At 43.2% G+C, this 27870-nt stretch overlaps 1 long non-coding RNA gene across 1 annotated transcript; it reads left to right on the top strand.

Annotated features, from left to right (window-relative positions):
* The first annotated feature begins 488 nt into the window (after positions 1-488).
* Positions 489-27581, top strand: LOC126547760 (uncharacterized). Its single transcript, XR_007602774.2, has 3 exons — positions 489-608; positions 5879-6035; positions 26313-27581. It is a non-coding gene; the product is annotated as an uncharacterized lncRNA (long non-coding RNA).
* Positions 27582-27870: the final 289 nt, after the last annotated feature.

The raw sequence follows: 27870 nt of genomic DNA, 5'->3' as shown, positions 1-27870 counted from the left end.
CAGGCCTTACGGAAGAGAGAACGAAAAATGTCCATTATTCTATAATTTCGCGTATGAATTATCCTGCCGTGCGGGATAACAAAATCGTGAAACAAAATCGCGAGGTATGCTACGTTGGTCGTTTCCCACATTCATATATACCCCAATCTTGCACACTGCACTGGTTCAACGTACTTAGCGCTTCGATCGCGCAGGAGAAGTTGAATGAAATGTAAATAAATATTAATCGAGATTGAAACTGTCCGCTTGTCAGGCCCCGCGTGCATGCTTCCCACTTGCCAAATTCTCCGAGAAGCGACGAACAGTTTCGGTTTCAGTTCTTATATCTTTCACTACACAGCAAATTCTAAATAGACAGATAGCACAATAAAAAACAAAAGCTTTATTATTAGCATGTGCAACATCTAATAGCATGTTTTTATGTTTGGTTTTATTATATTTTCAACGTGTACTGCAATGCGCTCATGACTCCTACCGCACAAGTCTGTTTCCATGGTTCCGCAACATCTTCCGCCGTGGTCGCTTGGTTTCGCGCGCTATCTCAAAGAGTGTTCAATGGAGTGTTTTCAGAGTTGGGCGAGCGTAGCCGGTCTGCGTTTCAATCGAAGGTAATTGTTGTCGTTTGTCAACTATTTTTTATCAATCTGGCCTGCTGGCATACATGTGATGGGCCTTTTTTAAAGCGAGGCTTTCTTTGCCTCTTCCTTCGACTTTCCCACTGCTGCTGTCAAGCACACCATGTCGGTGGGGGGAGGGGTGGTTCAGATCGTATGTATACATGGCAGGGGTGAGTTAGAGAGGGAAAGGCGACGCTAGCAACTCATTTTCACCCCACCGCGTCGAATGTGCACGATGCCCTCTGGAGCTCCCTGGCCGTCGCCACATTAGTCTCTTGAAAGCTGTAATTATCCGTGACTCCCCTCAGAAGCATTGCAGAAACTGCAGCGCTTCCCTTTCTACTAACGTGCGAGTCCAGAGGGGACGTAGATAAACTGTAGGGAGGAGGGAGGAGAAGAGGCAATTCCCATACAAGGGGTGTGGTGGGGTATGACGTGAGAAGGCAAGCAAACCCCACTACTATACGACGGCGGTTGCGGGAAAACTGGATAAGCTTCAGTTCAAGGTACGGAACAGCACGTTGCTGCTATTTCTGAAAATTAAACACAATGAAAACATGTCAAGTGGACAAACTACGAAGGACGTGGAGAAGCAGAGCCGCGTTAATTAAAGCGCACCGCAGGGTCCAGGCGACACTACGGAACCGGTCGACCGTCAAATCAACACTTCCGTGCAAGCCGCCGGATTTGATCCCGACCGCGGCAGCCGCCTTTCGACGGGGGCGAAACAGAAAACGCACGTGCACTTAGATTTTGGGACACGTTAAAGAGCATCACGGTGTTAAAATTAATCCCGATTCCGGCATTACGGCGTGCCTTATAATCAGATTGTGGTTTTGGCACGTATGTACAGCCCCATAATCTAATTCAAGTTTAATACTGCTGCCACAATGCGATGTGCCATGTGAGGCAATGACTATGCTCAATCCTCTCAGAGGTTATGAAATATGGCGCACAACAACGCCTCATGCAAACACCTCTTCCTGCGTGTTCTGTGTACTACACAGACAAACAGCACTTGTGCCCGCAGGGTAACATTTAACATCAACTGACCACTCTTGTGTTAGGCGAAACGTTGAAGAAATTAAGCTTAACTGTAAACATCACCGCTAATTATCGTCAATCAAAGGATCCCGCACGGAAAGCTTCGCTTACATCGATTCCCACAGTGTGTGGGATCAGCATATTTATTTAAATACTCTTTAGGGCTTGTGCTTGGCGGGAAGTGCGCGCCATGGAAAGCGAATGTGAAAATAAGTTATCCTTGCATTTTTAATTCCTCCACATTCGTGGTGTCAGTCCAGTGGTACACTCTCAAGGTCACAACATGGCACAAGTCAATTTACTGGCTGTTGAGAATCTGAACAATGAGTACACAGGCAAGAAGTATAGGAGAAGCATTCACATGTTTTCTGTTGAATGCTCTAGTGTAAATAATAAGCAGCAAGTTTTGGGTGAGCTCCATCGCTTAAGCTCGCGTAAGTTAACAATACGTTCTGTAGCGTCGCACCCGAAGCCGGCCGACATAGGGGCCTAGCATCTGGGAGAACGACGCAGTGAGGTTGGCGGAAACGCTTCTTCCAGGTGGGAGGGCTAACGTGACATTTATTCGACTTATATATAGCATTTCAAGGACAAATTGCACCATCCCATTGGCTGTTACACATGTGGCGTTATCACACTTGATGGGCGGTACACAGGGGGCGTGATTGCACCTGATTGGCCTTGGGAATTCATACAAATGCACAGACATGGAGGTCGCGGCCCCATCATGCGGACATTGCAGATAACAATGGTAGCGAGGGCTACATATGACACTAGAGGACAGCACAACACAACACCTTCCTTTCACTTGTGCTCTGTATTAGTATAAATTGAAACACAAGCAGCAGAGCACATTGCATCTGCACAACTGCTTCACCCAGCTCTGGCTTGCCCTATGCCCTTATGCCAGAGCCAAGCAGCACGTAAGAAAAGCTTTTCTAAGTTGCTGCCGGTGCGCTGTATTTTCTCCACATCACCACGATGGAGTGACACTGCCAGCCCTGAGTCGTCATCGTTTCCTGTCAAGCATGTGGCTCCTGCCCACAATGGGGGATGTAGATGTAGATGTAGAGCCTCTTAGTGACACATAGTAGCTCTGTTTAAAAGAAATGTGGCAATAACTATATACATAACTATATAGTGGTCTGGATAGAAGAGTTCCTTTATATAGACAATTCTTTTGTTTCAAGGATGGGGTTACATCGGGTACATATAAACAGACGAGAGGCATACCACAGGGATCAGTTCTTTCTCTGTTTTTGTATAATATTTTGTTATAGTCTCTCCCAGTTTATCAGGATGTGCAACTTTATCTCTATGCTGATGCTATTGCAATTTTTCTCTGCATCACGGAATATCAATGCATTGCACCAAACTTTGCAATCTTATTTGTCGGTGCTTGAGTCCTTGCTGGATGGACTCTTTTTTTTCCCCTTAATGTCAAGAAATGCCCCTTCCTTGTGTTTCCATTGTCAAATCCCATTTTCATTTCTCTTCATTATCAAAATGAGACGATACCACAAGTCACGGCTCTGAAGTACTTAGGGATAACATATGATGGTATGCTAAACTGGCAGCAGAAAATTGAAACAAATGCTAGTAAAGTATAATTTGCAATGTGATTATTGCGCCGTTTCAGTAATAAAAAGATGGGTATGCATAGGTCTACGTTGCTGATGATTTATAAGCTTTACGTCCACCCCATTTTCGACTTCAGCTGTGTTCTTTCTTCAGGATGTGCAACATACAAGCTAAGACCTTTCATACTAATAGAAAGGCAAGCGCTGCGTCTTTGTCTTAGGCTGTCACATTTTGTGGTTAATCTTGTGCTTCATCTGGAGGTTGGAACTCTGCTTGAGTCCAGATTTAAGCAACTTACTGTCCTGACTTTTCTAAAGCTATACGATGCACCCCTCTCCTGTTCCTAATCCATTTTCATCAATTCTCCTGATTCATTTTTCAGAACATGTGGGTGGCGTTATCGACAACCACAAGTTTTTGTTCAGACACTGTGATCAAAGCTTCATGTTTGGCTACCGTGCCTGATTTCTCCAAAACTAATGTGTTAAAAGTGAAACTGATTTTTGATGACATTTTTCCAAAACATGCAAAACTTCTTCCAGCGTGCATACTTGAAGGTCTCCTTCAAGATCATCTTAGTTGATTTCCATTTCACCTGGTTATTTCTATGGATGCAACACAACATTTAGAGAAGGCCGGCATTGGCATCTTTTCAAAACAGCTTAACTGGTCATTTGCTCTTCGTCTCGCTGATTATACCCCAAGACTTCTTGCAGAATTTTTGCCATTATTCTAGCCACGAAAATATTGGGTCCACAGAATTCTAAAGTAATAGTTGTTACCGATGCGTTATCAGTTTATAAACATTTAACTTCTAATAATCAGTCACACCTTCTGAGTATATTTTTTATGCTTACTCCAGACAATTTGTCTGAAGTCCTCTTTGTGTGGATTGCCGGTCATAGTGGTATCTTTACAAATGAATCAGCTGGTTTGCATGCATTGTCATTGCTAAATGGCCCAGCCTTAAATATTATTACTGATTTCGCTTTTATAGCAGGAGTTAGTTTAAAACAACTTTTATTTCTAAATTGTAATGATTCATCCCTACTTTATGATTTTCGACATCTAAATTTCCAGTGGAACACGAGCAAATGCCTTTCACGACAATGCGAGGTGGCCTTAACAAGTTTCTGTTGTAGAGTTCCCCACCTAAGGCTTTTACCTTCACACATCTGGTTTATCCATAACTAACTTCTGCTCTTTTTGCAATGAGCCAGAAACTATGGACCATTTCTTTCTTTCTTGCTACTACTTCTCCTCCCTCCACAGAATCTTACTTTTATTTCCAACTAGTAAGCTGGAGTTAGTGCTTACTATACCAAACATTGTGTCCTTTGGTGCCTGTCAATTAGGCACAAGCCATGGGTCAATGATTACTTCTATACACAAGTTGATTGAAGCGTCAGGAAGGTTTCGTTGCTAGGGTACCGATTGTGGGATGTTTACTTTATTTTCATTTTATCCTAAATTTTTGTATAGGCCCTCTAGAAATTGCGATTAGCATTTTGGGGCCTAATCCTTCGTTTTGGATGTATGCCTTTGACCCCTTTTGGTATATTGTTAGATGCATTTTTCAATCAACCCCATGTGGCCAATATGTGGATACAAGCCATGTCTTGAGGCAACAACAACCTACCCACTCTGGGGGATGGGCCAAGAATCGAGCAGTTCAATATAACAACAAGAAAAAAGAATGATAAAATAATGTAAACAAAATTTGTGAATAGGTATATGGGAAACTATGGAGGATTAGTCCGTGGCACAGGTTATCGCTTCTTCCTTCTTTATATAAGACTATAACCCTATCATTCGAGCAACACGACTGCAGCATTGGACGAATTGTGAATCCTCACTCACACTGTTTCACAAGGGCAGTGCTAGGTGATAAAAACTGTAAAGAGGCCACGTGGTTACGCTGTTCGAGTTTAAATTAAGGCTAATAGTATGTTGAATTATGCTCATCACTTTTTTTTCCCAAGCGTGCTACATCAAGTAGTTTTTCACCTTGCAAATAGTGCCAAAGTAAACATTCACATGTTCCTAATGCCATTGGTTTTCTCACAGGCTTCATGGAAAAGGTCTTGCACATACTGAATGGTATTGAGCAGACCTATTCACAGTATTTTAATCAACTGCTCAGCGATTCAGACAGTGCTCCTTTGCTCTTTCGTGACCTCCCAGATTTGCCTTCTTTATTTAATGTGACAGGCATGCTGGATTATAAGAAAAGACTTGAGACGAACAGAGAAGCTCGACATCAGATGGAAATTGCTTTCCTTAGTCTATTTTTGTAACTCTGCCAATTTTATGGTTGTAAACATGTTTTAATTAGGGCTCTACTCCTTAGTCTTAATGTAAAGTTGCCTGTCTTGTAACAGTGTTGTGAAATTGGTACCAACGTCACCTTTTCATAATGTTATGATTTTTTTTATGGCACTAAATCTGATTGATGACATACTGTAGAATTTGACACACTTCAACCATTTGTGAAAATTTTAAAGACTATGTCTGAATCTGGAAATCAGTTAGCACTTCTCGATTTCTAAGAATTCATTCCCGTCGTGAAACTTAGAATGTTAACTGAATCCTAATTTATCCTTGTAGCTATATTTTTCCTTGTTTCTTTTTAACAGAAGAAGCACATGGTTGTCCAAGGAGATCACTCAGATAAACAAAGAACAACATGCATACTACAGTCCCTCCTGAGCTGGAATGCCGCAGGGAACTTCAGCTGGTTTGGTGCAAAGGGAAAAAAATTTGCCAAGCTGCATCTGTGCAAGCTAATGTATGGTGAGTCTAGGAGTAGCAAGCTTAATATCACTTAGTTCTTTTTAAATATAATGTTAAAAGAGTTAATTTCAGTGATAGACTCACTGTACCTAGGCTGCTTTGGCAGCTGGACCCTCTAATGACTAGCTAAATGGATTGTCTATGGCAAAGTGTATATGAGGCAAGACATAACAGCCTATGAGTATACACCTATTGTTCACACTATACAGAGTTTAGTAGTGGTGTTTAGTTCCATCTTTTTAGTAGAGTGTCACACGGGTCCGAGTTTTGGGTAGTCTGCAAAACTTATAGCGAGGATAATATTGCTTCAGAATTCTGCTTCCTACAGTCACTAGGTTTGGGAATTTTTCTTTTAGATGCAACAAATTGCATCAAACTCACTGCAGCGGTTTCGATTTCTCCTTTTTCATGTATTGAGACAGGAGCCCCAAGCTAATGCTTCCTCTTAACCGTGTGTAATACTAAATCTAGTCTTGGCTATACGTATACATTAATTATGTTATAGTGCTGGGGCATAGCTGGCATCTGCAGGTTTCTCAGAACCTGTAGTTCACTTTGTTGGGCTCGGTGGTGGGTGGCTTCCACTTCCGGCGAATTTTGAAACCATTTTGTGGCAGAAGCGTTCCTTCGACTTCCAGATTCTGAAAAGAGGTCGCACCAATTCAGCTTTTCAATTTACCCTCCGAGCCAACCTAGACACCTTCCCAGGATACTACATCTCACATAGTGAAGGAACAGCAAGTATGCGTAAACTATCCCCTTTCTTGGTGGTGAAATGCCTCATAAAAAAAAAATTGGTAAAGAATAAAAAGCCTAGAAAATTACCAACGGAGGCCTCCTAAGCGAATTGAGAAACAAAGAACAAGTACAAGATCTGTCCAATCTTGCCGGGTGAAGTCAAAGTCGCGATTCCTCCCCATCACTCTCTAAACACCTGCAGGGATGTTATCTCAGAGTAAGATCTCGACTTGAGTGACGAGGAACTCCTCGAAGGGTTCCAAGAATAAGATGTGATCAAAGTTCAAAGGATAACAATCTTAAGAAACAATGAACTCCCTACCAAACACGTGATTCTTACTTTTGGAACTAGCATTCTCCCCAACCTCTCTCGACGCAGCCTATCTAAAAATTAATGTCGAACCATACATACCAAACCTAAGGCGGCCCATTGTTTGGCCATGCATCAATCACATAGAGGCTAAGAAACATGCGCGAAGTGCAGTGCCAGCAACCATCCATCCAAAAACTGTAACGCACCCCCACGCTGTGTAAACTGCAAAGGGGATCATCAGCGTATGCACCACCATATTCCATTTGGAAGAAGGAGGAAGAGGTGATTGCCATGAGAGTAAAAGAGAGGATTTCATTTCTCGAAGCGAGGAAGAGGCTTTCACTTTTACCTCAAATACGCTATGCCAATGCGGCGCGGCAGGGGGCAGCACCACATCGGTCTCAGGAGTCCACAGAACTCATAGTCAGTAGTCCCATAGCAGTTCCATCCATCCCCGTGGTGGCAGCAGCCAGTTCTGCTCCACCACCATCCAAGAAGACCCTGCAGATAGTTGTTCCACAGGCCCCAAGGCTAAACTGAATGCCAAGGCTCGAGACACTGGTCTTGGCCCCTGGCTCTCAATCATCCAGCACCTTGGAGAAGGCGATGGAGATCGACCTGAAATCGCCAACGTCATCAACGCCATAAAATACGCGCTATCTGGAGTGCACCAAGAAGGAGAAAGTAACTGCGCTGAAAAAGGGACAGGTAACTTGAACGGTTACCGCCCTTGATTAGAGTAGTGATCCTATCATTGCATATCGCCCGTCAGTTTATAGTTCACACGCACGTAAGTTAAGTTTTAATTGCTTTACAATGGCTTTCTTCATCCATTGGAATTGCAGAGGCCTGATCTATAATCTAGGTGGCATTAAGGACATCATCAATAAATTCTCACCAGTGGCCTTCTGTCTTCAAGAAACAAACCTAGGGCCCAAGAGCAGTCAAATTCTTGAGGGTTTTACTGTTGTCCAAAGGGACCGTGAGTGCTCTAGCTGTTTGTCGGGAGGAGCCGCAATAGTCGTACAGGGCGGCACTCCTACAAGAAATCTCCAGTTAAATACATCTTTCAAGGCTGTAGGAGTAACCGTTCTGTCTTACAAGGCCATCATCATTTGTTCACTGTACTTTCCACCCAATACCCATTTTACTATGAAATACCTAGAAAATTTTACAGATCAATTACTGGAGCCTTTTGTTCTGGTAGAAAATTTTAATGCTTATCATATTTTTTGTAACAGTGACAAAACTGACCCAAGAGGGCAGCTCATTGAAGATTTTATTTTGTCAAATGATATCTGCCTTTTAAACTCAGGTGCGTCAACATATTTGTCACCGACTTCACATACTTTTAGTTGTTTAGATTTAGCTTATTGCTCACCTTCTATTTGTAGTGATCTTAAATTGGAAGCCCTTGACACATCATAATGATCACTAACCCAAAATGGTAAAACTCTTATCATCACTACCAACCTTATGCATTAAGCCATGCCAGTGGAAATTGTAACTCCCTGACTGGCCAGTTCTTATGGAAAATGCGAAACTTCAAGTTGTCTTTCTCCAAAACCCAATGTTCACGAACTCAACAAAAAGTTCAGTGAGGTTATAATATCAGCCACAGAAAAAGCGTTACCTCAGTCATCAGGTATTATGTGCAAAAGTCTAAATCCCTGGTGGACAAACAAATGCACTGAGGCTAAAAAACAACAAAATAAAGCCTGGGGAATCCTATGGAAGGTACCCGACCTATAGCAACATCCTAGGCTTCAAACAGGCCAAAGCCAAAGCACAATTTATTTGGCGGCAGGCGGAGAAATCATCATGGCAAAAATACATATCTTCTATTGATAGTTCGGTCACATCTAAACAAATGTGGGACCAGGTGATTTAAAGGAGAGTACAGATCATACACAATACCACTACTTGCAAGTCCAGGCTCACAGACAACACTAGAAGACCAGGCCAACTTGTTAGGTGAACACTTTTACAGCATCTCAAGCTGAGCAAATTACCAAAATACATTTTTTAAGATACAAAGAGTCGGCTGAGAAACAGAGACTGCCCACTACCGGTGCTTCAAAGGAACTCTATAATGACACTCTTACAGTGCAGGAATTAAACAGAGTTCTTTCGGCTGGTAAAATGACGGAGCCTTGTGGCGTTCCCTTTCGCGATATGTCAAATTTCTCAGAGCGTAAGTTGCCTATCCCCACTGTGGCTGTCCGTTCATTTCACCGATGCTATTCAATCTGGCGATGAGCTCGCTACCCAAGCAACTAAAATAAATAGAAGGGATTGGTCATGCAATATATGCTGACGACCTCACCATCTGGACTACGGGAGGGTCGACAGGTAAACAGCAAGACGCTCTGCAAGAGGCGGTTAACACTATGGAAAAGCACCTAGAAGCATGTGGACTGACGTGCGCACCTGAAAAGTAGGAGCTCTTGGTGCTAAGAAAGCGTACAAGAGGCTGACAACCGCAGCAGATACCAGACCCGGTAGTAAAGGTGGGAGGCATCATGATTCCGCAGGTTATGATGCTTCACATCCTGGAACTCCTGATTCAAAAGGACAGGGCTGGGGGAGCAGAGTTGGAAAAAATTCAGATAACAGTGCAACAAATAACCCACCTTATCAAAAGAGTGACGAGCAAAAGTCACGGACTCAAGGAAGAAGACTGCACGAAATGATACAAGCGCTGCTCACAAGCATCGTCACGTACGGGACCCCATGCATTGACATGAAAAACAGTCAATGAGACAAAGTAAACGCCCTCATCAGAAAATCCTACAAAATTTCCTTGGGCCTGTCCCCCTCCACGTCCACAGCGAAATTACTCAAAATGGGAGTCCGCAACACAGGGGAAGAGCTCGTGGAGGCCCACAACGTCAACCAACTGGAGAGACTAAAACTGACAAAGACGGGAAGAGCCCTGCTCCAAGATCTTGGCTACCAAGTCGAGGATGAAAGGCACCTACCTCAGCGTATCCCACACGAGATCAGAGACAAGCTACACATAAGTACCATTCCCAGAAACATGCATCCCAAGTATGACAAGGAAAGGAGACAGGCGAGAATACAGACGCTCAAGCGCATACTCGAACACACCAACAGTAAAGAAGAAAATGTGAGATATACGGGTGCAGCTGCGTACAGAACAAACGACCGATTTGCAATCAGCGTGGTCGACGAGAAGGGCGAACAACTTACAGCCACATCCATACGTGCCAAGGACGCGAGCACAGCGGAAGCGCTGGGCATAGCCCTGGTCATTGCAACGTGCAAGAAGACCATGATTACCGTGGTGACGGACTCGCAAGAAGCATGCAGAAGGTATATGAATGTAAGGATTGGAAAGGCAGCACTTCAGGTCTTGAACAACACCGAGATAGAAGCAGCACAAATCCTCCGGACGCTGGGACACGAGTTTCTCGCGGGGAACCAGGCGGCGCACGCCGCGGCTCGAGATCATGCACACTGAGCCATCTCCGACACGCAGAGAACACCAACGACTGTGACGAGGATGACGAACGGATATCCAAGAAGTACTCGGATATCTTGGCGCACTACAGGAAGCAGAGGCGTCGCTACCCGCCCGCGCATAAGACGATGAGTAGGGACCAAGCGGTAACCTGGAGAAGACTACAGGCTGGAACCTACCCACACGGAACACTGCTGCACACCATGTATCCGGGCACCTACGGGTGAGACTGCAAGTTCTGCCCGCCGGACACGCCTAACACCTTGCACCATATGGTGATGGGGTGCAGGAATAATCGAGAAGCACCACCATTATCACCACCAGGCGATAACATGCAGAAAGAGGCGGATTCAGAAGAAGAATCGGAAGACCAGTGGGAGGCTCTGCTGGTGACGCAAGACCCTGACAGCCAGCTGCAGTTGGTGAACAGGGCTCGGGCGGCGGCGGCGAGCCATAGCTACGTGGACTGAGGAGGCCACCCACCTTTGGGCTCAAGAAGCCTGGTCTCACAATAAAGTTTATTTCTCTCTCTGTCTTTCGGCTGGTAAAAGCACGGCAACTGGTCTTGACCATGTCCACTACACAATGTTGGCACAACTATCTCAAGCATAGGTAGAGGCACTCCTTCAATTTTTCAACAAGATATGGGAATCTGGGGTACTGCCTACAGATGGGAAAAACACAGTAGTAGTGCTTTTTCTAGAATCTGGTAAACCCTTAACATTCCCATGAAGCTACAGACCCATTGCACTAACAAGCTGTCTAGCCAAATCATATGGGAGTATTACAGACATAAGACTCCCGTACATTCATCCTTGAATCAAGATGCCTAATAGACAAGCACCAGTGCGGATACAAAAAATGGCTGCTCCAGCACTGACTATCTTGTCTGACTAAAACATGAAATATGTGATGCGTTTCTACACAAACAATACTGTCTCGCTGTTTTCAATTTAGAAAAAGCGTATTATACCATGCGGCTAATGGAATTTTTAGGGACCTGGCTGACTTGGGAATTCATGGCAGAATGCTAAACTGTCTATCTGATTTCATGTCAAATAAAACATTTCAGGTACGTCTTGGCACAATACTTCTGTGCACATTTACACGATAAAGTGGCGTTCCACAAGGTTGCAATCTCGGCACGACACTTCTCATAGTAAAAATAAGCTCTGTTAATAAAATCATTCCATCCTCTGTTATGCACTCAATCTATGTTGACAATTTTCAAGTGGCTTGCCACTCCTCAAATCTATCCGCCTATGAAAGATGACTACAAATAATAAGTAATCTCGCACAATGGGCTGACAAAAATGGTTTCCGCTTTTCCACCCACAAAACTGTTACAGTTCTGTTTTTGCAGAATCGAGGATTGCACTGCAATACAGTTCTGACATCAGATGGTGCAACATCATCATCATCATCATCAGCCTGGTTAAGCCTACTGCAGGGCAAAGGCCTCTCCCATACTTCTCCAACAACCCCTGTCATGTACTAATTGTGGCCATGTCATCCCTGCAAACTTCTTAATCTCATCCGCCCACCTAACTTTCTGCCGCCCCCTGCTACGCTTCCCTTCCCTTGGAATCCACTCCCTAACCCTTAATGACCATCGGTTACCTTCCCTCCTCATTACATGTCCTGCCCATGCCCATTTATTTTTCTTGATTTCAACTAAGATGCCATTCACTCGCGTTTGTTCCCTCACCCAATCTGCTCTTTTCTTATCCCTTAACGTTACACCCATAATTCTTCTTTCCATAGCTCGTTGCGTCGTCCACAATTTAAGTAGAACCCTTTTCGTAAGCCTCCAGGTTTCTGCCCCGTAGGTGAGTACTGGTAAAACAGCCATTATACACTTTTCTCTTGAGGGATAATGGCAACCTGCTGTTCATGATCTGAGAATGCCTGCCAAACACACCTCAGCCCATTCTTATTCTTCTGATTATTTCCGTCTCATGATCCGGATCCGCCGTCACTACCTGCCCTAAGTAGATATATTCCCTTACCACTTCCAGTGCCTCGCTACCTATTGTAAATTGCTGTTCTCTTCCGAGACTGTTAAACATTAACAGTCTCGGAACATTAACAGATGGTGCAACACTGCCGGTCAAACAAGACTACACATTTTTAGGCCTAACCTTTGACACAAAACTGAACTTCCTGGTCCTCATTAACACAACAATAATTAAGGCAAATAAAACGCAAAATATTCTCAAAGTGTTATTGCACAAGCACTGGGCATTCGACCAAGCATGCCTGCTACGTATGTACTGGTCCCTTGTACGTAGCAGTCTCAACTACGGTAGTGCAGTTTATGGGAGCAGCTAGGCAATTCCACATTAAATGGCTTGATCAAATTGCACGACTTGGTCAAACGACTTGCACCAAATGTTTTAAAGATTGTCTATGGTAGAGAGCACAATTCTAACACTTGATCTAAATTACTCGGTGAGGTGGCCATTACTTCTATGAGAAAGCGAAATGTTCAATCTAATAATTAACATATGTATGCTAATTAACTTTTAAATTAGTTATTTTAGGCCACATATTTAAATCTACAAATTATAGCTGCTGAGTTCGCTCGGCGTATCCACTTGGAATTCTCTGGACAGCACCACTTCCGAAATATTAATTTTCACAGTGTGAAATGCATTTCGTTCAAGTTACTTCTTTAAGAAACTGCTATTTTGTGCATTGAAGCACATTAGTAACTGGGACACCAATGCATTTCGACGGACACTTTGAATATCACTATCTCGGAAATCCAGATGTTTCATTCCAACTGAATACGCCGTGTGAACTCAGCGGCTATAGTTCGTAGATTGAAATATATGGTGTAAATAATTAATTTAAAAAGTTAATTAGTGTAATTACTTTAACTGATCGATTGAACATTTTGATTTCTCACAGAAGTAATGGGTGCCTCATCAAGTAATTTAGATCAAGGGTTAGAATTGTGCTATCTGCCATAGGCAATCTTTAAAAAAATTTGGTGCAGCTAAAAAAAAAAGAACACCCTGTATACCAGTCCCTTGTATGTTGCATTCTTCACTACGATAGTGTAGTTTATGGTGCAGCTAGGCAATTCTACATTAAACGGCTTGATCCAATTCATAATCTCGGCCTACGACTGGCAAGCGGTGCCTGCAGAATATCGCCTTTCCAAAGTTTATATGTTGAAAGCATATTTGGCGCCAGCAAACAAGGACAGAAGGGAGACGACACCACAATGCACTAGCTTCAACAGTTTTAAAGAAACAACCACCTATTTAACCCATGCACAGTGGCGCCACATCATCCAAATTTTTAACCATTCAAAACAGCCATCTCCTTAACTAACATGTTGACCGAAGGGGCAGTAACACACATATCACTATTCCGACAGATAGCCTGAGCCTCAATAATCTCTCGCACATCTTTATCTTTGTGCTTCGCAAGAACACGGCAGGACCCATACACTGGCGCACAGCCGCATTCCTAACAGTGAGTTCACAGATGACCATATTGCTTATTTCTCACGTTTAGACTATGTTCTCGTAACCGGTCATTAAGACACCTTCCTGTCTGTCCAATGTATTTTTTCCCACAGGACAGCGGAAGCTCGTAAACAACAGCTTATATGCACCCCACTGGTGCTTTAGGATGATTCGTAGAGCATCTGACAGCTGGCTTACAGTACGGGTCCGTTAACTGACATATTTTCGCAAGTTTTTCTGGCGCTGAAAGGACCACTTTTGTGTCCACATGGCTAGCCATTTTTTTAAAGCCTATGTGCCGTTGTATGCAGATAGGGCACTACCCCTACCTTCCCTCTGCGTTCCGTCCATTAATTTGCCACTTCCCGAGTTGTGCTGTCTGACACGCATCTTTTTAGCAGCCCTTCCACTACGAAAACCTACACTGACTCCGGAAACCCTTCTGCTGACTACCTTCCCGACTGATCCATAAGATCTTATGGTGGCAAGATTTTTTTAATGCATTTGCAAAGCACAAGTTAGAAATCTTGCCAGCATAAGATTTATACGAGTCTTATGGATCAGTCAGGAAGGTTGTCAGCAGCAGGGTTTCCGGAGTCAGTGCAGGTTTCAGTCATAGAAGGACTGCTAAAAAGATGCGTGTCAGACAGCCCAACTCGGGAAGCGGCAAATCAACGGACGAAACGCAAACGGCCAATGAAAAAAGGCACTCCACAAGAACACATAATGTAAGAGTTTCGCGCTATCCAAGACAAATATGAAAATCACATACAATTTTACACAGATTGTTCCAAAACACAAGAATATGTGGGTGTGAGAACCATAATGAAAAATTGGGAAAACAGTATTCGGATACATCATTTTTCATCAGTCTTTACCGCCAAAGTTTATGCAGTATGGACGGCAGTTAAAAAAATTGTCACCGACAAGCAGAAGAATGCTGTCATTTATACCGATTCAATGAGTGCACTCAGAGCTTTTAATTTTAACTCTGTGTGTGAACTCTTCCTCGGGTGATAGCTTAAACATAGTGGTTTATAACAAATATGGAAGAACCATATGATTGTGTTGGGTTCCAAGCCACGTTGGGATACCAGAGAATGAAACAGCAAATAGATGTGCATCAAAAATAAAACCCACCAACTTGTGAGAAGTGCCATGAACCACTTACAGTAATGCACATTGTTATGACATATCCACACATTGAAACACAGAGACATAAACTTTTGCAGAATCTGTATAACTTCATAATGCAAAAAAGGGGTAAGGCATGAAGACACGGACACATGAGAAGTGGACAAGACAAACTCCGTGTTGTCCACTTCTCTTGTGTCCGTGTCTGCACGCCTTACCCCTCTTTTGCATGATGAATCCTTACCAACTAGCTCAGCTTTCTGTTGTCCTAAGCTGTATAACTTGCATATACCTTTACACCCCTCCTCAATATTGGGAGATGATTCGCTAGTGCCTTTCAGTGACTTAAACTTTTTAGATGAAACTGGTGTTTTACACACACTATAAGGTAATGCAGCTTTCGCTGCCTTAACATTTGATTTCTTAATATCTTGTGGCTGGTGCACCACGGCCTTAGTTGATCTTGTGCCTTCAAACCCGAATGAACTTACTAACAGTCCGCAGATAGCATACGCTGCTATGAACATCTCAGCCAAATTTTGCAGTCGTGTGCGGTACATTAAGCTTGCAAAGTGGAGCACAAAGTCACTGTTTTCTCAAATACTCTCTTTTCAACATAAGCCTGCTCCTCACTCTTGTCTGGACACATTATTTCATAATATAGCCGATTCGCACACGTAGCTGCTATTGGCTAATAGCGGACATTAATCAAGAAGGCTGTTTGGATCAGTGAGCTTCTTCATACTCTTACTGCATATACTTATTGACGCAGTTTAATAAACAGGCTGAAGTAAGCGAAAACCTGCTTTTGAATCTGGATACTACCAATTATGTACTTCTCGGAGACGCCGACTGTCGCCTGCTTATGCTCGGCCACGGCCGCCCACATCGGACCTAAGCTTTGGCCACCCTGCTTATCGGTGTTGTATCCATTGGGTCTCACTAATTTTGACTAGTTTTGAATGCTCAACTAGCCTAGAACCACATGAAACTTGACATCAGATCACACGCACGCTTGCCATCATGCGCTGACTCCTGGCCACTCTTGTTTAGATGCCTAGGCAGACTTCACTTCATATTGAGCTGTTGATAGCACTTCAAAATGCGTAAGTGCACAAGTTGGATGTGACTACTATCCATCGGTCAAGCTGGTGCAGGACAAAATCAGTCCACACTACATGTAGCATGGCCAGACTGGAGCACATGAGCGTGCGTGTGCACTCAAGCCCTGTTGTGCACAAAGCAAACGCTGCACACACGCGCTATAGTTGCATGTACGTCTGGTCTGCTACGTAGCATGGATACCGCATGGTGCCATGACTAGTCTGCTGGCTGAGTGCACTGTGGCCCGCTGAGAACAACCGTGTTTGGCACGTTGTAGGTGCCGAAATTGGAAGTATTGGCGTCTACATGAACACCCAAAATCACATTTGAACTGCACGCCATGGTGACATTCAGTAGGGGAAGTGTAGTGGGCATGCCCCGCTCTGCCGTAGCCTTTGCAGTGCAAGTCATTGAAAAATGAGCGGAGGCGCCACGACAGGCATGTTTTATTGCCAATTACTCTGCTTCTGTTGAACGCATTGAAGTGCTTTCTGCGGCAAAGTATTCCTGAAGTAGTCTATTTTAACTCTAAATGCATTTCTTGATTTCAATAAAAAGTGGTTTAAGTGGTAAAAGTGGTACTTTAAGCATTACTGCCAGAGATAAAAGTTGGTGCTACCAATATATGATCGTCAGATGAAGTGACAATGTGTCGAATGGCAAGGTCACGGTTCACCTTCCTCTAAACATGTGAAGCAACGACCACCGAAAACAAAGACAGGGTTGATCACATTTTTTGTTGCTAGAGGCTTGCTGCATCATGAGGCTTGTTGCAAACGATAAAGCAAAACTTCTACATTGATGTGCTTTTCAAATGTTTGTGCCAAGCTATTTGGCAGCGCCGTCCTGATGTGTCATCTGGACAGTGCTTGTTGCACAACAATGTGAGGAGTCACACTGATGTCTCAGTCCAGCAGTAGTGCCTATACAAACACCACATTCCTCCCATATGACATCTCCCATATTCACATGCCCTGTCACCATGTGCTTTCTTTTTGTTTCTCTTCGTGGAATTGTCACTGAAAGTGAATAAGCATCATGAAGACATACGGCAGCAATCCAAATTACGGTGGCTGATGTGCTGAAGAACACGCTGGATGAAGCTATCTCTAGTTATTTACTTCCATGACTTCCTGAAACAGTGCCACCTGTGCATAGCCAACTGGACTACTTTGACAAGACTTTGGGTCGTTAGTTTGTAACTTGAGTTAATGACTTTTTGCAAGCACTGTCCTGGAACATTTTTGACAAAAGTCTGTAGTAGTCAGGACCTAGGTATCCAATGCACACAGACCTGCTAATAGAAGGTTCAATGGTTTCATTATTTCAACACATTAAACCTTGCATAAAAATTTCGGCAGAATGATTAGAGCGCAGCCAAATAAGCGCTTGAGCACTTTAAAACAGCAATTTGTTTGCTTCGCCACTCATGTTCCTGTGGTAGCGTGCACTTTGGCACAGGACAGTGACTGCGCTATCATACAACATTCGAACTTGGTTATTTGTGCAAGCTTGTTTTATGCCCCGCACAGGCTTTGAGATCGGTGCCATCTGCAAATATTTAGCCACAAAAGGCAATACTGTGGCAGTGCTATATGTGTCAGTGTCACAGAAAGAAAACAGCAACTTTACTCCATCTTTGAAATCTGGACATATTAGCTGTCTTCACTCTAAAAGTCCAGTATTCAACAATTATGCTGACAATTTAGTATTTTGAGCTTCCCGCATTGAACTTCAGTGCCAGTATTTCTTAATTTTTTTTTAATGTCAAAATTACTTTACTCCGCTCTCTTCATGTCAAACAACATTTACTCTTCTTTTAAAGGTAATTAAGGAAAGTTCCAGAGTGGGCCAGTTAGTTAGGCATAATTAAAGCTGTTGTGCAAAGCGATGAAGGGACAGAACTTAAGCGAGAAAACATAACACAACAGCCAAGCACACTCAGGTGCCGTGTATTGTTTCCTTGCCTTCCTTCCTGTCCTGTCCCTTCGTCGCTTTGCGCAACAATTTTAATTATGTTTTTCTTTCTCAACATGCCAACTTCCTTCACAAGCCTTGTACAACACACACACTATATATTCACTGCCTGTGTGTTGGTGTCTTTTACACATATTTCAGCATGCTTATTATAACTTTTATAGCAGTACATGCCATCACTCCACCACATTCACTTCTCTTTATTTAACCTTTTAAGGGCTGTTACATGTCGTAAGGTCATGGTTTTTTTAGCACATTTACGCCACCTTTAATTTGTGTTCTTATTCCATGAGCCCTCGCAGGGGCCTCTGCGTCAGGAGGCGTTTGGTGTGTTGCGACACCACATACCCGAGCACACGAGGGTTGGACCCTCCCGCGTTTTACTGTGCGCGGCTTAGCCGTGTCCGGGGAAAAGGGGATCCTGGGGGTTGAGCCAAAGCCGGGTGTTTAGACCTTTACGGCCCCTCGGCAGCGGCAACACACCCCTTTGGCCTCGGCTTCACGTAGACAGTGCCCCCGGACTGACCCACCCGGGGGAAATTGGTAGTTGCCTTTTCCTGTCTCTTTCTCGCTCCAACCTTCGTCTTTCTCTCACTTTTTGATCGTTCCTGTCTTCTTCTCTCTTCCATTTACTTCCTTTCTCCACGGCGGCAAGGGTTAACCTTGTGTGGCTATCCTACCTTGGGTACACCATATTTGGTTATAGTGATGGCGTACGGCTGGCGTCGTGCAGGCTTGAACACAAGCTTTACCGCGTCCCCTTGTTGGGCTCCGTGGTGGGCAGTCGGCGCTGTTGCCGAACATACACATTTTCCTATGGCAGCGCAAGCCTCTGTTGTTTATGATCAACGTCTGAAGAGATGCCGCACCGAAGTACCATTCCATTTCTCCTTTTGAAGCAATGCTCCATCTTTCCCCAAGTACTATGTAATCCACAGCGAAACCAACATGCCAGTAAGAAAGTTATCTCCATTCCTTGTAGCGAAATGCCTGAAAGATAAAACTGAACCGACATACAAAGCCTCCAAAATGTCTAGCGGGGACCTCCTCCTAGAACCAAATGATAAAGATCAAGCCGAGAAGCTCTCTGAACTTACCAGTATTGGCGACGCGACAGTGACAGTTTCAGCTCACAGAACACTTAATACAAGCAGGGGAGTAATATCTGAAGAAGGCTTTATTGGCTTAAGCGATGAGGAACTGCTGGAAGGTTTCCAGGAACAAAATGTTACTAAGGTACAAAGAATAGTAATCCGCAGAAACGACCAAGAAATCCCCACCAAACATGTTATACTCACCTTTGGAACAAGCGTAATGCCTACTTCACTCAATGCAGGTTATGTTAAAGTCAATCTGAGGCCATATATCCCGAACCCCAGACAATGTTTCAAGTGCCAAAGGTTTGGACACGCTTCACATGCATGCCGAGGACAAACAACTTGTGCTAAATGCAGCTCCAACGATCACCAATCTGAGAATTGCACCTCTTCACCATTTTGTGTTAACTGCAAAGGAGACCATCCAGCCTACTCGCGGTCTTGCCCATGCTGGAAAAAGGAAAAGGAGATCATTGCACTAACTGTAAAAGAAAAAATTTCATTCTTTGAAGCCAGAAAGCGGCTATCGTATCTTCCGCGAACAAGTTGTGCCGATGTGACGCAGGTGGGGGCAGCATCACAGAGGCCTCCGGAGTCCTCCGAGTCCACGCGCAGTGGTGCTGCAGTGACTCCTCCCACCCCCGTGGTGGAAGCAGTCAGTACTGCTCCACGCTCTTCGACGGCCCTGCAGACACCAGTCCCGCAGGGCCCTAAAATCAAACGAACCCCAAGTCCCAAGGCCCGTATCTTGGCGCCTAATTCTCGGTCCTCCAGCGCCTCAGAGAGAGCGATGGAGGTCGACACAGAAACCCCGGTGTCATCGACACCGAAGGACAAGCACTCTCTCGAGCGCCGTAATAGGGACAAAATTCCAATAACAACTCAAAATAAGAAAGCATTAACCTAAAGGTTATCGCTCATTTGTATTAGCCTTTTTAAATCCATGTCACCTATACCTCATCTCTTAATTTTTCCGTAGTGTCATTTCTTATCTTTCAATTTTAAGATGGCTTTTATTATCCACTGGAATTGTAGAGGGCTTTTACACAACTTAGGTGACATCAAAGACATGTTAATAAACTTCTCTCCTGTGGCCCTGTGCTTACAGGAAACAAACCTAGGCGAAAAACACAAAAACATTTTGAAAGGTTTCACTGTTGTATGGCGCGACTGTACTCAGGCAAACCGGCTGTCAGGTGGTGTAGCCATTGTTCTGCCAGGTGGTATAGCAGCCAGAGAAGTTCCCATTAACACTCACATAGAAGCCGTTGCTGTCACCGTTTTAGCTCACAAAACCATCACCATTTGTTCAGTATACATTCCGCCGCATTCACATTTTACCGTAAGAGACCTAGAGTTAATTTTAAACCAGCTACCTGAACCATTTTTAATAGGCGGTGATTTTAGAGAGAAGGGAAGACATAACACGTTATGGGGTAGTAAAACTACTGACAACAGGGGTCAAACGCTTGAAGATTTTATCCTAACAAATGACATATGCCTTTTGAACACCGGTGCGGCGACTTACTACTGCCCAAGCACAGGAGCTATGAGTTGCTTAGATCTGGCACTGTGCTCTCCATCTCTTTTTGGCGATGTTCAGTGGAATGTTATTGAGAACCCCTATGGTAGTGACCATATGCCTGCTATCATTAAAAGAACATCTCCTTCTCCTACCATCCCACTGAGGCCACCCCGTTGGAAACTCCATCTAGCAGACTGGCCTCTCTTTACTCAAAAGGCCACTCTGGATAACATATCAGATGAGCTAACCATAGATGAAATGAATGATAAGATCACCGCCTGTATACTTGCTGCAGCAGCGGAAACAATCCCACAATCGTCTGGCGTCCTAAGAAAAAACCTGAAACCCTGGTGGACGAAAGAATGTACGCAAACAAAAAAACTACAAAACAAAGCGTGGGGTATCTTTCGGCGATACCCAACACAAGATAATCTACTCTCTTTCAAAAAAGCAAAAGCGAAAGCCAGGTACACACGCAGACAAGCCGAAAGACAGTCCTGAAAAAATTATGTCTTGTCTATAAATAACTCAATAACATCCAAACGAATGTGGGATCAGCTTCGCAAGTTTAGAGGCGATTACGCTTCTTACACTATCCCCATACTGTCACCCCCAGGCACACAAACAAATATAGAAGAACAAGCAGACATATTAGGGCAACATTTCCATGATATATCAAGCCCAAAAAACTACTCTGCTGCATTTCTAAAACAAGAAATCAGCAGAAAAACTAAAGCTTCCGACCACAGGAAGTTCAGAAAGACTGTATGATGCCACTTTAACACTTCCAGAAATCAACAGAGTACTTACTAGTGGCAAAAAAACAGCACCCGGTCTGGACAGGGTACACTATGCAATGCTAGCTCACCTATCCCCTAAAGCAGTTGAGACCTTGCTTCATTTCTTCAACATAATCTGGGAAATGGGAAGAATGCCCAAAGAGTGGAAGAAAGCCATCATAATCCCTTTCTTGAAAGCTGGAAAACCTCCCACAACAGCAACCAGTTATAGACCCATAGCACTCACAAGTTGTCTTGCAAAGTCCTATGAAGCCATCATCAACATGAGATTGACATACGTCCTTGAAACGGAGAACCTGCTAGATAACCATCAGTGTGGATACAAGAAAGGTTGCTCCACAATAGACCACCTAGTCCGGCTAGAAGACGAGATACGTATGGCCTTTCTACACAAGCAATATTGTCTCACAGTTTACTTTGATCTTGAAAAGGCGTACGACACAACATGGAGGTTTGGTATCTTGAGGGACTTAGCAGATTTAGGAATCCGAGGTAGAATGCTGAAATGTCTAGCCGATTTCATGTCGGACCGAACATTCCAGGTGCGTTTAGGAACGGCGCTGTCACGTGTATTCATTCAGGAAAATGGTGTGCCACAAGGATGCGTACTAAGCACAACACTCTTTGTAGTAAAAATGAACTGTGTTAACAAAGTCATTCCCCCCTCTGTTATGCACTCCATATACGTCGATGATCTGCAAATAGTGTGCCGCGCCTTAAACTTACAAACATGTGAAAGGCAGCTCCAGATAACAACAAAATAATGGAGTGGGCTGAGAAAAATGGCTTCCGCTTCTCTACTCAAAAAACTGTTACAGTGCTATTCTCGCAAAAACGAGGATTGTACTTAGACCCGGTTCTAAAATTGAATGATGTCGCACTGCCGGTAAAACAAGAATATAAATTCTTGGGAGTAATCTTTGATAAAAAACTGAACTTCCTAGCCCACATTAAACGCTAAAGATTAAGGCAAATAAAGCATTGAATATCCTAAAAGTTTTATCTCGTAAGCACTGGGGTTCCGACCGTACCTGTCTTTTACGTATTTACCGGTCTCTTGTGCGTAGCCTTTTAGACTATGGCTCCGTGGTTTATGGTTCAGCCAGGCAGTCCTACATCCAACTACTTGATCCAGTAAATAACCTTGGATTGCAACTGGCAACTGGTGCCTACAGAACGTCACCTATTCAAAGTTTATATGTTAAGTGTAATGAAGCCTCATTACAGCAGCGAAGAGCATTACTCACATTCTCTTACCTACTCAGAATTCAGTCATCACCGCAACACATATGCTACAACATCCCCACGCAATGCAACTCACGCTTACACTACACGCATAAACCAAACATGATTAGGCCACTTGTCCTGCGGTATGAGCAATACTGTCGGGATTATGAGATTCCCCACGAAGTCCTCCATGTTGCCAAGAAACCACAACGGTTGGCCCCGTGGTACGATTTCACACAGTTGTGCGACTGGACATTAACACATTTAAAGAAAAAAGACACTCCACACGAATGCATCATACAAGAATTCCGTGCTCTTCAGGACACATATCACAATCACATGGAATTCTACATGGATGGCTCCAAAACAAAAGAACATGTGGGTGTAGGGGCCGTAACAGAAAATTGGGAAAGAAGTATTCGTCTACCAAAACATGCCTCTGTTTTCACTGCTGAAGTTTATGCTGTATGGGTTGTAGTTAAAAAGATTATCAGTGGCAAGCACAAAAACACAGTCACATACACTGATTCCTTAAGTACACTGAAGGCTCTAAATCTGAAATCTCAGTGTGAACCTCTGTTAGGAGACATACTAAACATAGTCGCGCTTAACATATACGGGAGATCAATCCGCTTCTGCTGGGTACCAAGTCATGTTGGGATACCGGGTAACGAAGCAACCGATAGATGTGCATCGATGGCAGCATACAAAGACATAATAAACACAACACTTCCATATAAAGATAGTATCCGTGCCATTAGGAAGGCCTTTATGTCAAAGTGATAACACGAATGGGACCATTGTAGAGAAAACAAGCTATATCTCACTAAATCCGTACTTGGTGAGTGGAAGTCGTGCAACCACCAGGAGCGCTTCTTTGAAGTAGTTCTATGCCGACTACGCATTGGGCACACACACCTCACACACAATTATCTACTTACAAAGAAGACATGCCAACATGTGAAAAATGCCAAGAACAACTAACAGTCATGCATATATTACTCACATGCACACACATTGGAGTACAAAGATGAAACTTTTTGCACAACCTATATCAAATGCACATACCTTTACACATACCTGCTTTAATTTTAGGAGATGATTCGATAATCCCATTACCTCACCTGCATAAATTCCTACACAACACTGGCCTTTTACACAAACTATAGACTAACACAGCCTTTCTCCTCTCAAATAGTATTCTAAAACACCTCGTGCTTGGCGTAGCATAGCCTTAGCCGCTTTTGCGCCACTAAACCACATTTAACTAACTTATTCCATGAGCTTGCTTTCCACTGGTGGTTCATCTTAATAGTGGTTTTAAGACCCCAGGGAAGTGTGTAGCCTTGAAAACAGACCATACATCATAACGCAGCAGAATGCTTCAGTCACCATCAGTCTTCCCTGGGCTTTTGCTTGTGGTAGTACATGTTAAAACTGATATTCTACAACTGCTAGGACAGTGAAAGTTTATATAGTTCCGTAAAGTGGCCAAGGATAATTTTTTAGCAGTTTCACCTTACAAGTTGACTCACTCTGCATCATTCCACTGAGAATGAGCATGAGGAGAGTTTCATGCTCAGAGCTGGATACCTTAATTGCGAGCTGAGTTCTATCTTAAGGGGCCCTGAAACACTTCTTGAACGTAGTAAGAAAATGTTGCCGATCTGCTAACGAGGCTCCTGTGAACATGTGAGTGAAATATTATTGCACTGTATTCAGCAAAGAATTTACAATCTCGTGTCAGAAGCAGGAAAAAATCGCTTGCTCTCTTCTTTGCAGTGTTATGCAGCGTCATCGCAAGCAGCTGAACCCTCCAACCCATCAACAGCTATTGACTGATTTTGTAATTGTGAGCACATTCTCAGTAATACAATTATTGCTCATTTAAGTTAAATGAATGAAAAATATAGATGCCTGCAATCTCAAAACAACAAAAACCGTTTCACCTTTGCACTGCTGGTCTACACATAATGGTCGTGCGCTGCTGCGCGTGACTACCATGAGGAACTGCCACAAGCCGTCTCACCGCCAAAGTGTTCAACCTTTGGTTGAGGCCAGCTCCCCTTGCCCCTCCTTGCTGTCTCCCGTGCATAGCTTCCAGAATGCTAGTGGAAATGAAAGGAGGAAGAAAGCCGCTCACTGGTCCGATAAAGTCTAAATTATCTTGTGCTTGAAAAATTCAGGATTTAAAAAATTTTTGCAGCAGAAGATTCGTGAGACAACATATGTAATAGTGAGGATTGTCATACTATGATTAGTTTGAAAAGTGTTTCAGGCCTCTTTAAGAAAACAAGACCTAGAAATAGGAAACCGTAATTTTGGAGACTCTATCGGTGGCCTTGTAGTGCATTCACGGTGCTTCCATGCATATGCAAGACACTTAGGTCCCAATTTTAAAACTATAACTGACAAGGATGGTACACAGCTAACTGGTAAATATGCAAGTACACCACTACTTATCTGAATCCTGAGTGTTAATGTCGGAAATAAATATTACTTGCCCAGCATTATTTCTTCATGAAGGCTCAGTAATAAGACTAACAGCTTATGCTTATAGTAGTGGGCTTGCACCATGTAGTATAGCACTTCACACAGCTTTGTTTTCGCATGCTGAAGCTTATCTTCTAAGTTGGAAAAGAAATCTGCTGGACCATTTGACAACCGATGAAGGTGAAATTGGGAAATTAATGCTAGGGTTCTCTGGCACCACACTTTCTCAAGCTGCAAGACGAGCCTTTTGTTGTCTCTATATGCAAAAGGATTGACACATTATCGCAATTTTGTGCCAAGAGATAAGTCTGGTGCTCTTCCTCACTTCAAGAGGAATCGAATGCGAATCATTGAATGTGAGCTTGAAGACAGTGTTACAAAGAGGAAGCGGATTACAAAGAGGATTAATTTTACTGTACAGAGAAAACAATTAGAATAAATCTGCCTTCTTTTGTGACAAGAACAAGGATAATGCGAGGTGCATTTTGTTTGTTGAATAGTGAGCTGTCACATTTGCGCTGTTTCCTTGACATTAAGCCATTATAATTTAAGCAGTCGTGTACTGCCTGCATCACCTAATCAGCATTGTCTGAATTCCAGAAGCTGCTCGGAACAACCCAACTTGAGCCAATATGCTGTCACACTCTACTATCAAAGCAGCATGGCTGACAAAACTGCTGCTTGAGCGCCAACTCAAGCAGCAGTTTGAGGCACATGGAGCCTCAGTCATGGAATTGAGGCTCCACGTCATAATTATGGGTTAGGCAGCTCCCTAAGGAAGCAAAAAAGTGGGAGACAATACTTTTGTGTCAGTACTTGTTTACTGCATTGCTTGCTTTTAAGAGTTTAATAATTTTGATGTGCAGTTTGTTTTACACTGTTGATGTTTTGTTTTAACTGGTGCAGAATACCCAAAACCGTTCATCCCACCAACCCCTGTGTAAGCAGCTGCATCTTTTCCTCAGGTGGCACGTAGAAGGAAGTTCCGTTCCTGTGATCACATTGACCAACTTTCAGCATGGGAGTCCCAGTTGTCAATAGAAAATGGCAACCAAGTACTCCAGGGTGAAAATCAAGTGTTTCCAGTTGAAATGGTGGGCCTGCTGGTCAAACATAGCTCCAGGACCTACAACAGTCCTTTGTGGTAGGCCAGCCTCAGTTCAGTTGTAATTTTAATCAGTAACTTTTGAAAGCACCACAAATCAGTTGTGTGTGTGTATTGTGAGAAATTGTTCTATAGGCTAATGTGAAGAGTGCTATAGTTTTGGCAGCCATTATTTAGGCAAGATAAGTCTTCCAAAACATCGGTTATGGGAAAGATTTATTCATAAAAGAGCATTATGAATGCACCTTTGCTACCTTTTAAACGTACAATTCTGTCCAGGACTTGGCCTGTTCTTTCTCTGCAATGTTAGCTCTATCTGAAAATCAAGTGTGCTACATACATGATGCTCTTAAAAAAAGCTAATCAGTCCCTGTACCCTTTTAAGAACATTTTAATTACCATTTTAGCTGAAACAATTTCATTTTTGTTGCATTGATAATTAAGATGTGTGTGAGTTTTCTGTAAACATGTTGTATTTACTAGGAACCCATTGTATTAGTCGTAGTCATGGCAACATATTCATCAGATTTGTATTTATTAAATAAACTGCATTTTTACTGCTCCCTTAAGTATCTGTGAGGCATCATGGAAGGATTTGTGTCTGTTTAGAGCCCATAAAAATCCTTTCTGCATGCTGTTTTGCCTTGCTTAATATGCGCTTACCTCACACTGTTGCACTCGGTTCTGTGGCCATTAGAACTTCATGCAACCATTTATAGTGCAGTTTACCTTGAGGAAAAGTGCTATTGATTGACTGAATTAAGTTGTGTGGATTTTGCCTATGAATGCATGCATTTTTGTACCAGTACAAGTCTGCTGGCATATAAGATGCATATGCAGTGCTATCTACTTATGGCCTGTAGAACAAGGAAAATTGAATTGTACATTTGTTGCAGCATTTGAGATAGATATGCTTATTAAGTGCACTGCTACAGCCAGTATTTTATTTATTTATTTATTTCCAATACTGTTAGCCCTTGCGGGCTGTTACAGGGGTGGGGGAAAAAGAATTTACCACAAACATGTAACACCAGTTCCGCAATAAACAAACAATGCATTCAGCAAACACATGACAGTTTACGCTCAAATGATTCAGTTGTGTGCGTTTCAATAAATACATCTGCGTCAAGTTTGTTCCAATCGACTATAGTTTTCACAAGAAAGGAAAATTTGAAGGCATCAACGTGCGGCACATATGGCATTACAGCATGAGGGTGACCTGTACGTGGGGACACTTGTCCAGGGGGACGCAAATATAGTCTGGAGTCCAAATTGAATTTATTGTTATACATTTGGTGCAAGAATTTCAACCTGGCTATTTTTTTGCGCGTTGCGAGTTCGGGCAAACCGGCATGAGAT

This window comes from Dermacentor andersoni, chromosome 1, assembly GCF_023375885.2.
Source record: "Dermacentor andersoni chromosome 1, qqDerAnde1_hic_scaffold, whole genome shotgun sequence".
Taxonomy (NCBI): Eukaryota; Metazoa; Arthropoda; class Arachnida; order Ixodida; family Ixodidae; genus Dermacentor; species Dermacentor andersoni.
This window is presented reverse-complemented; position numbering and strand designations above follow the sequence as displayed.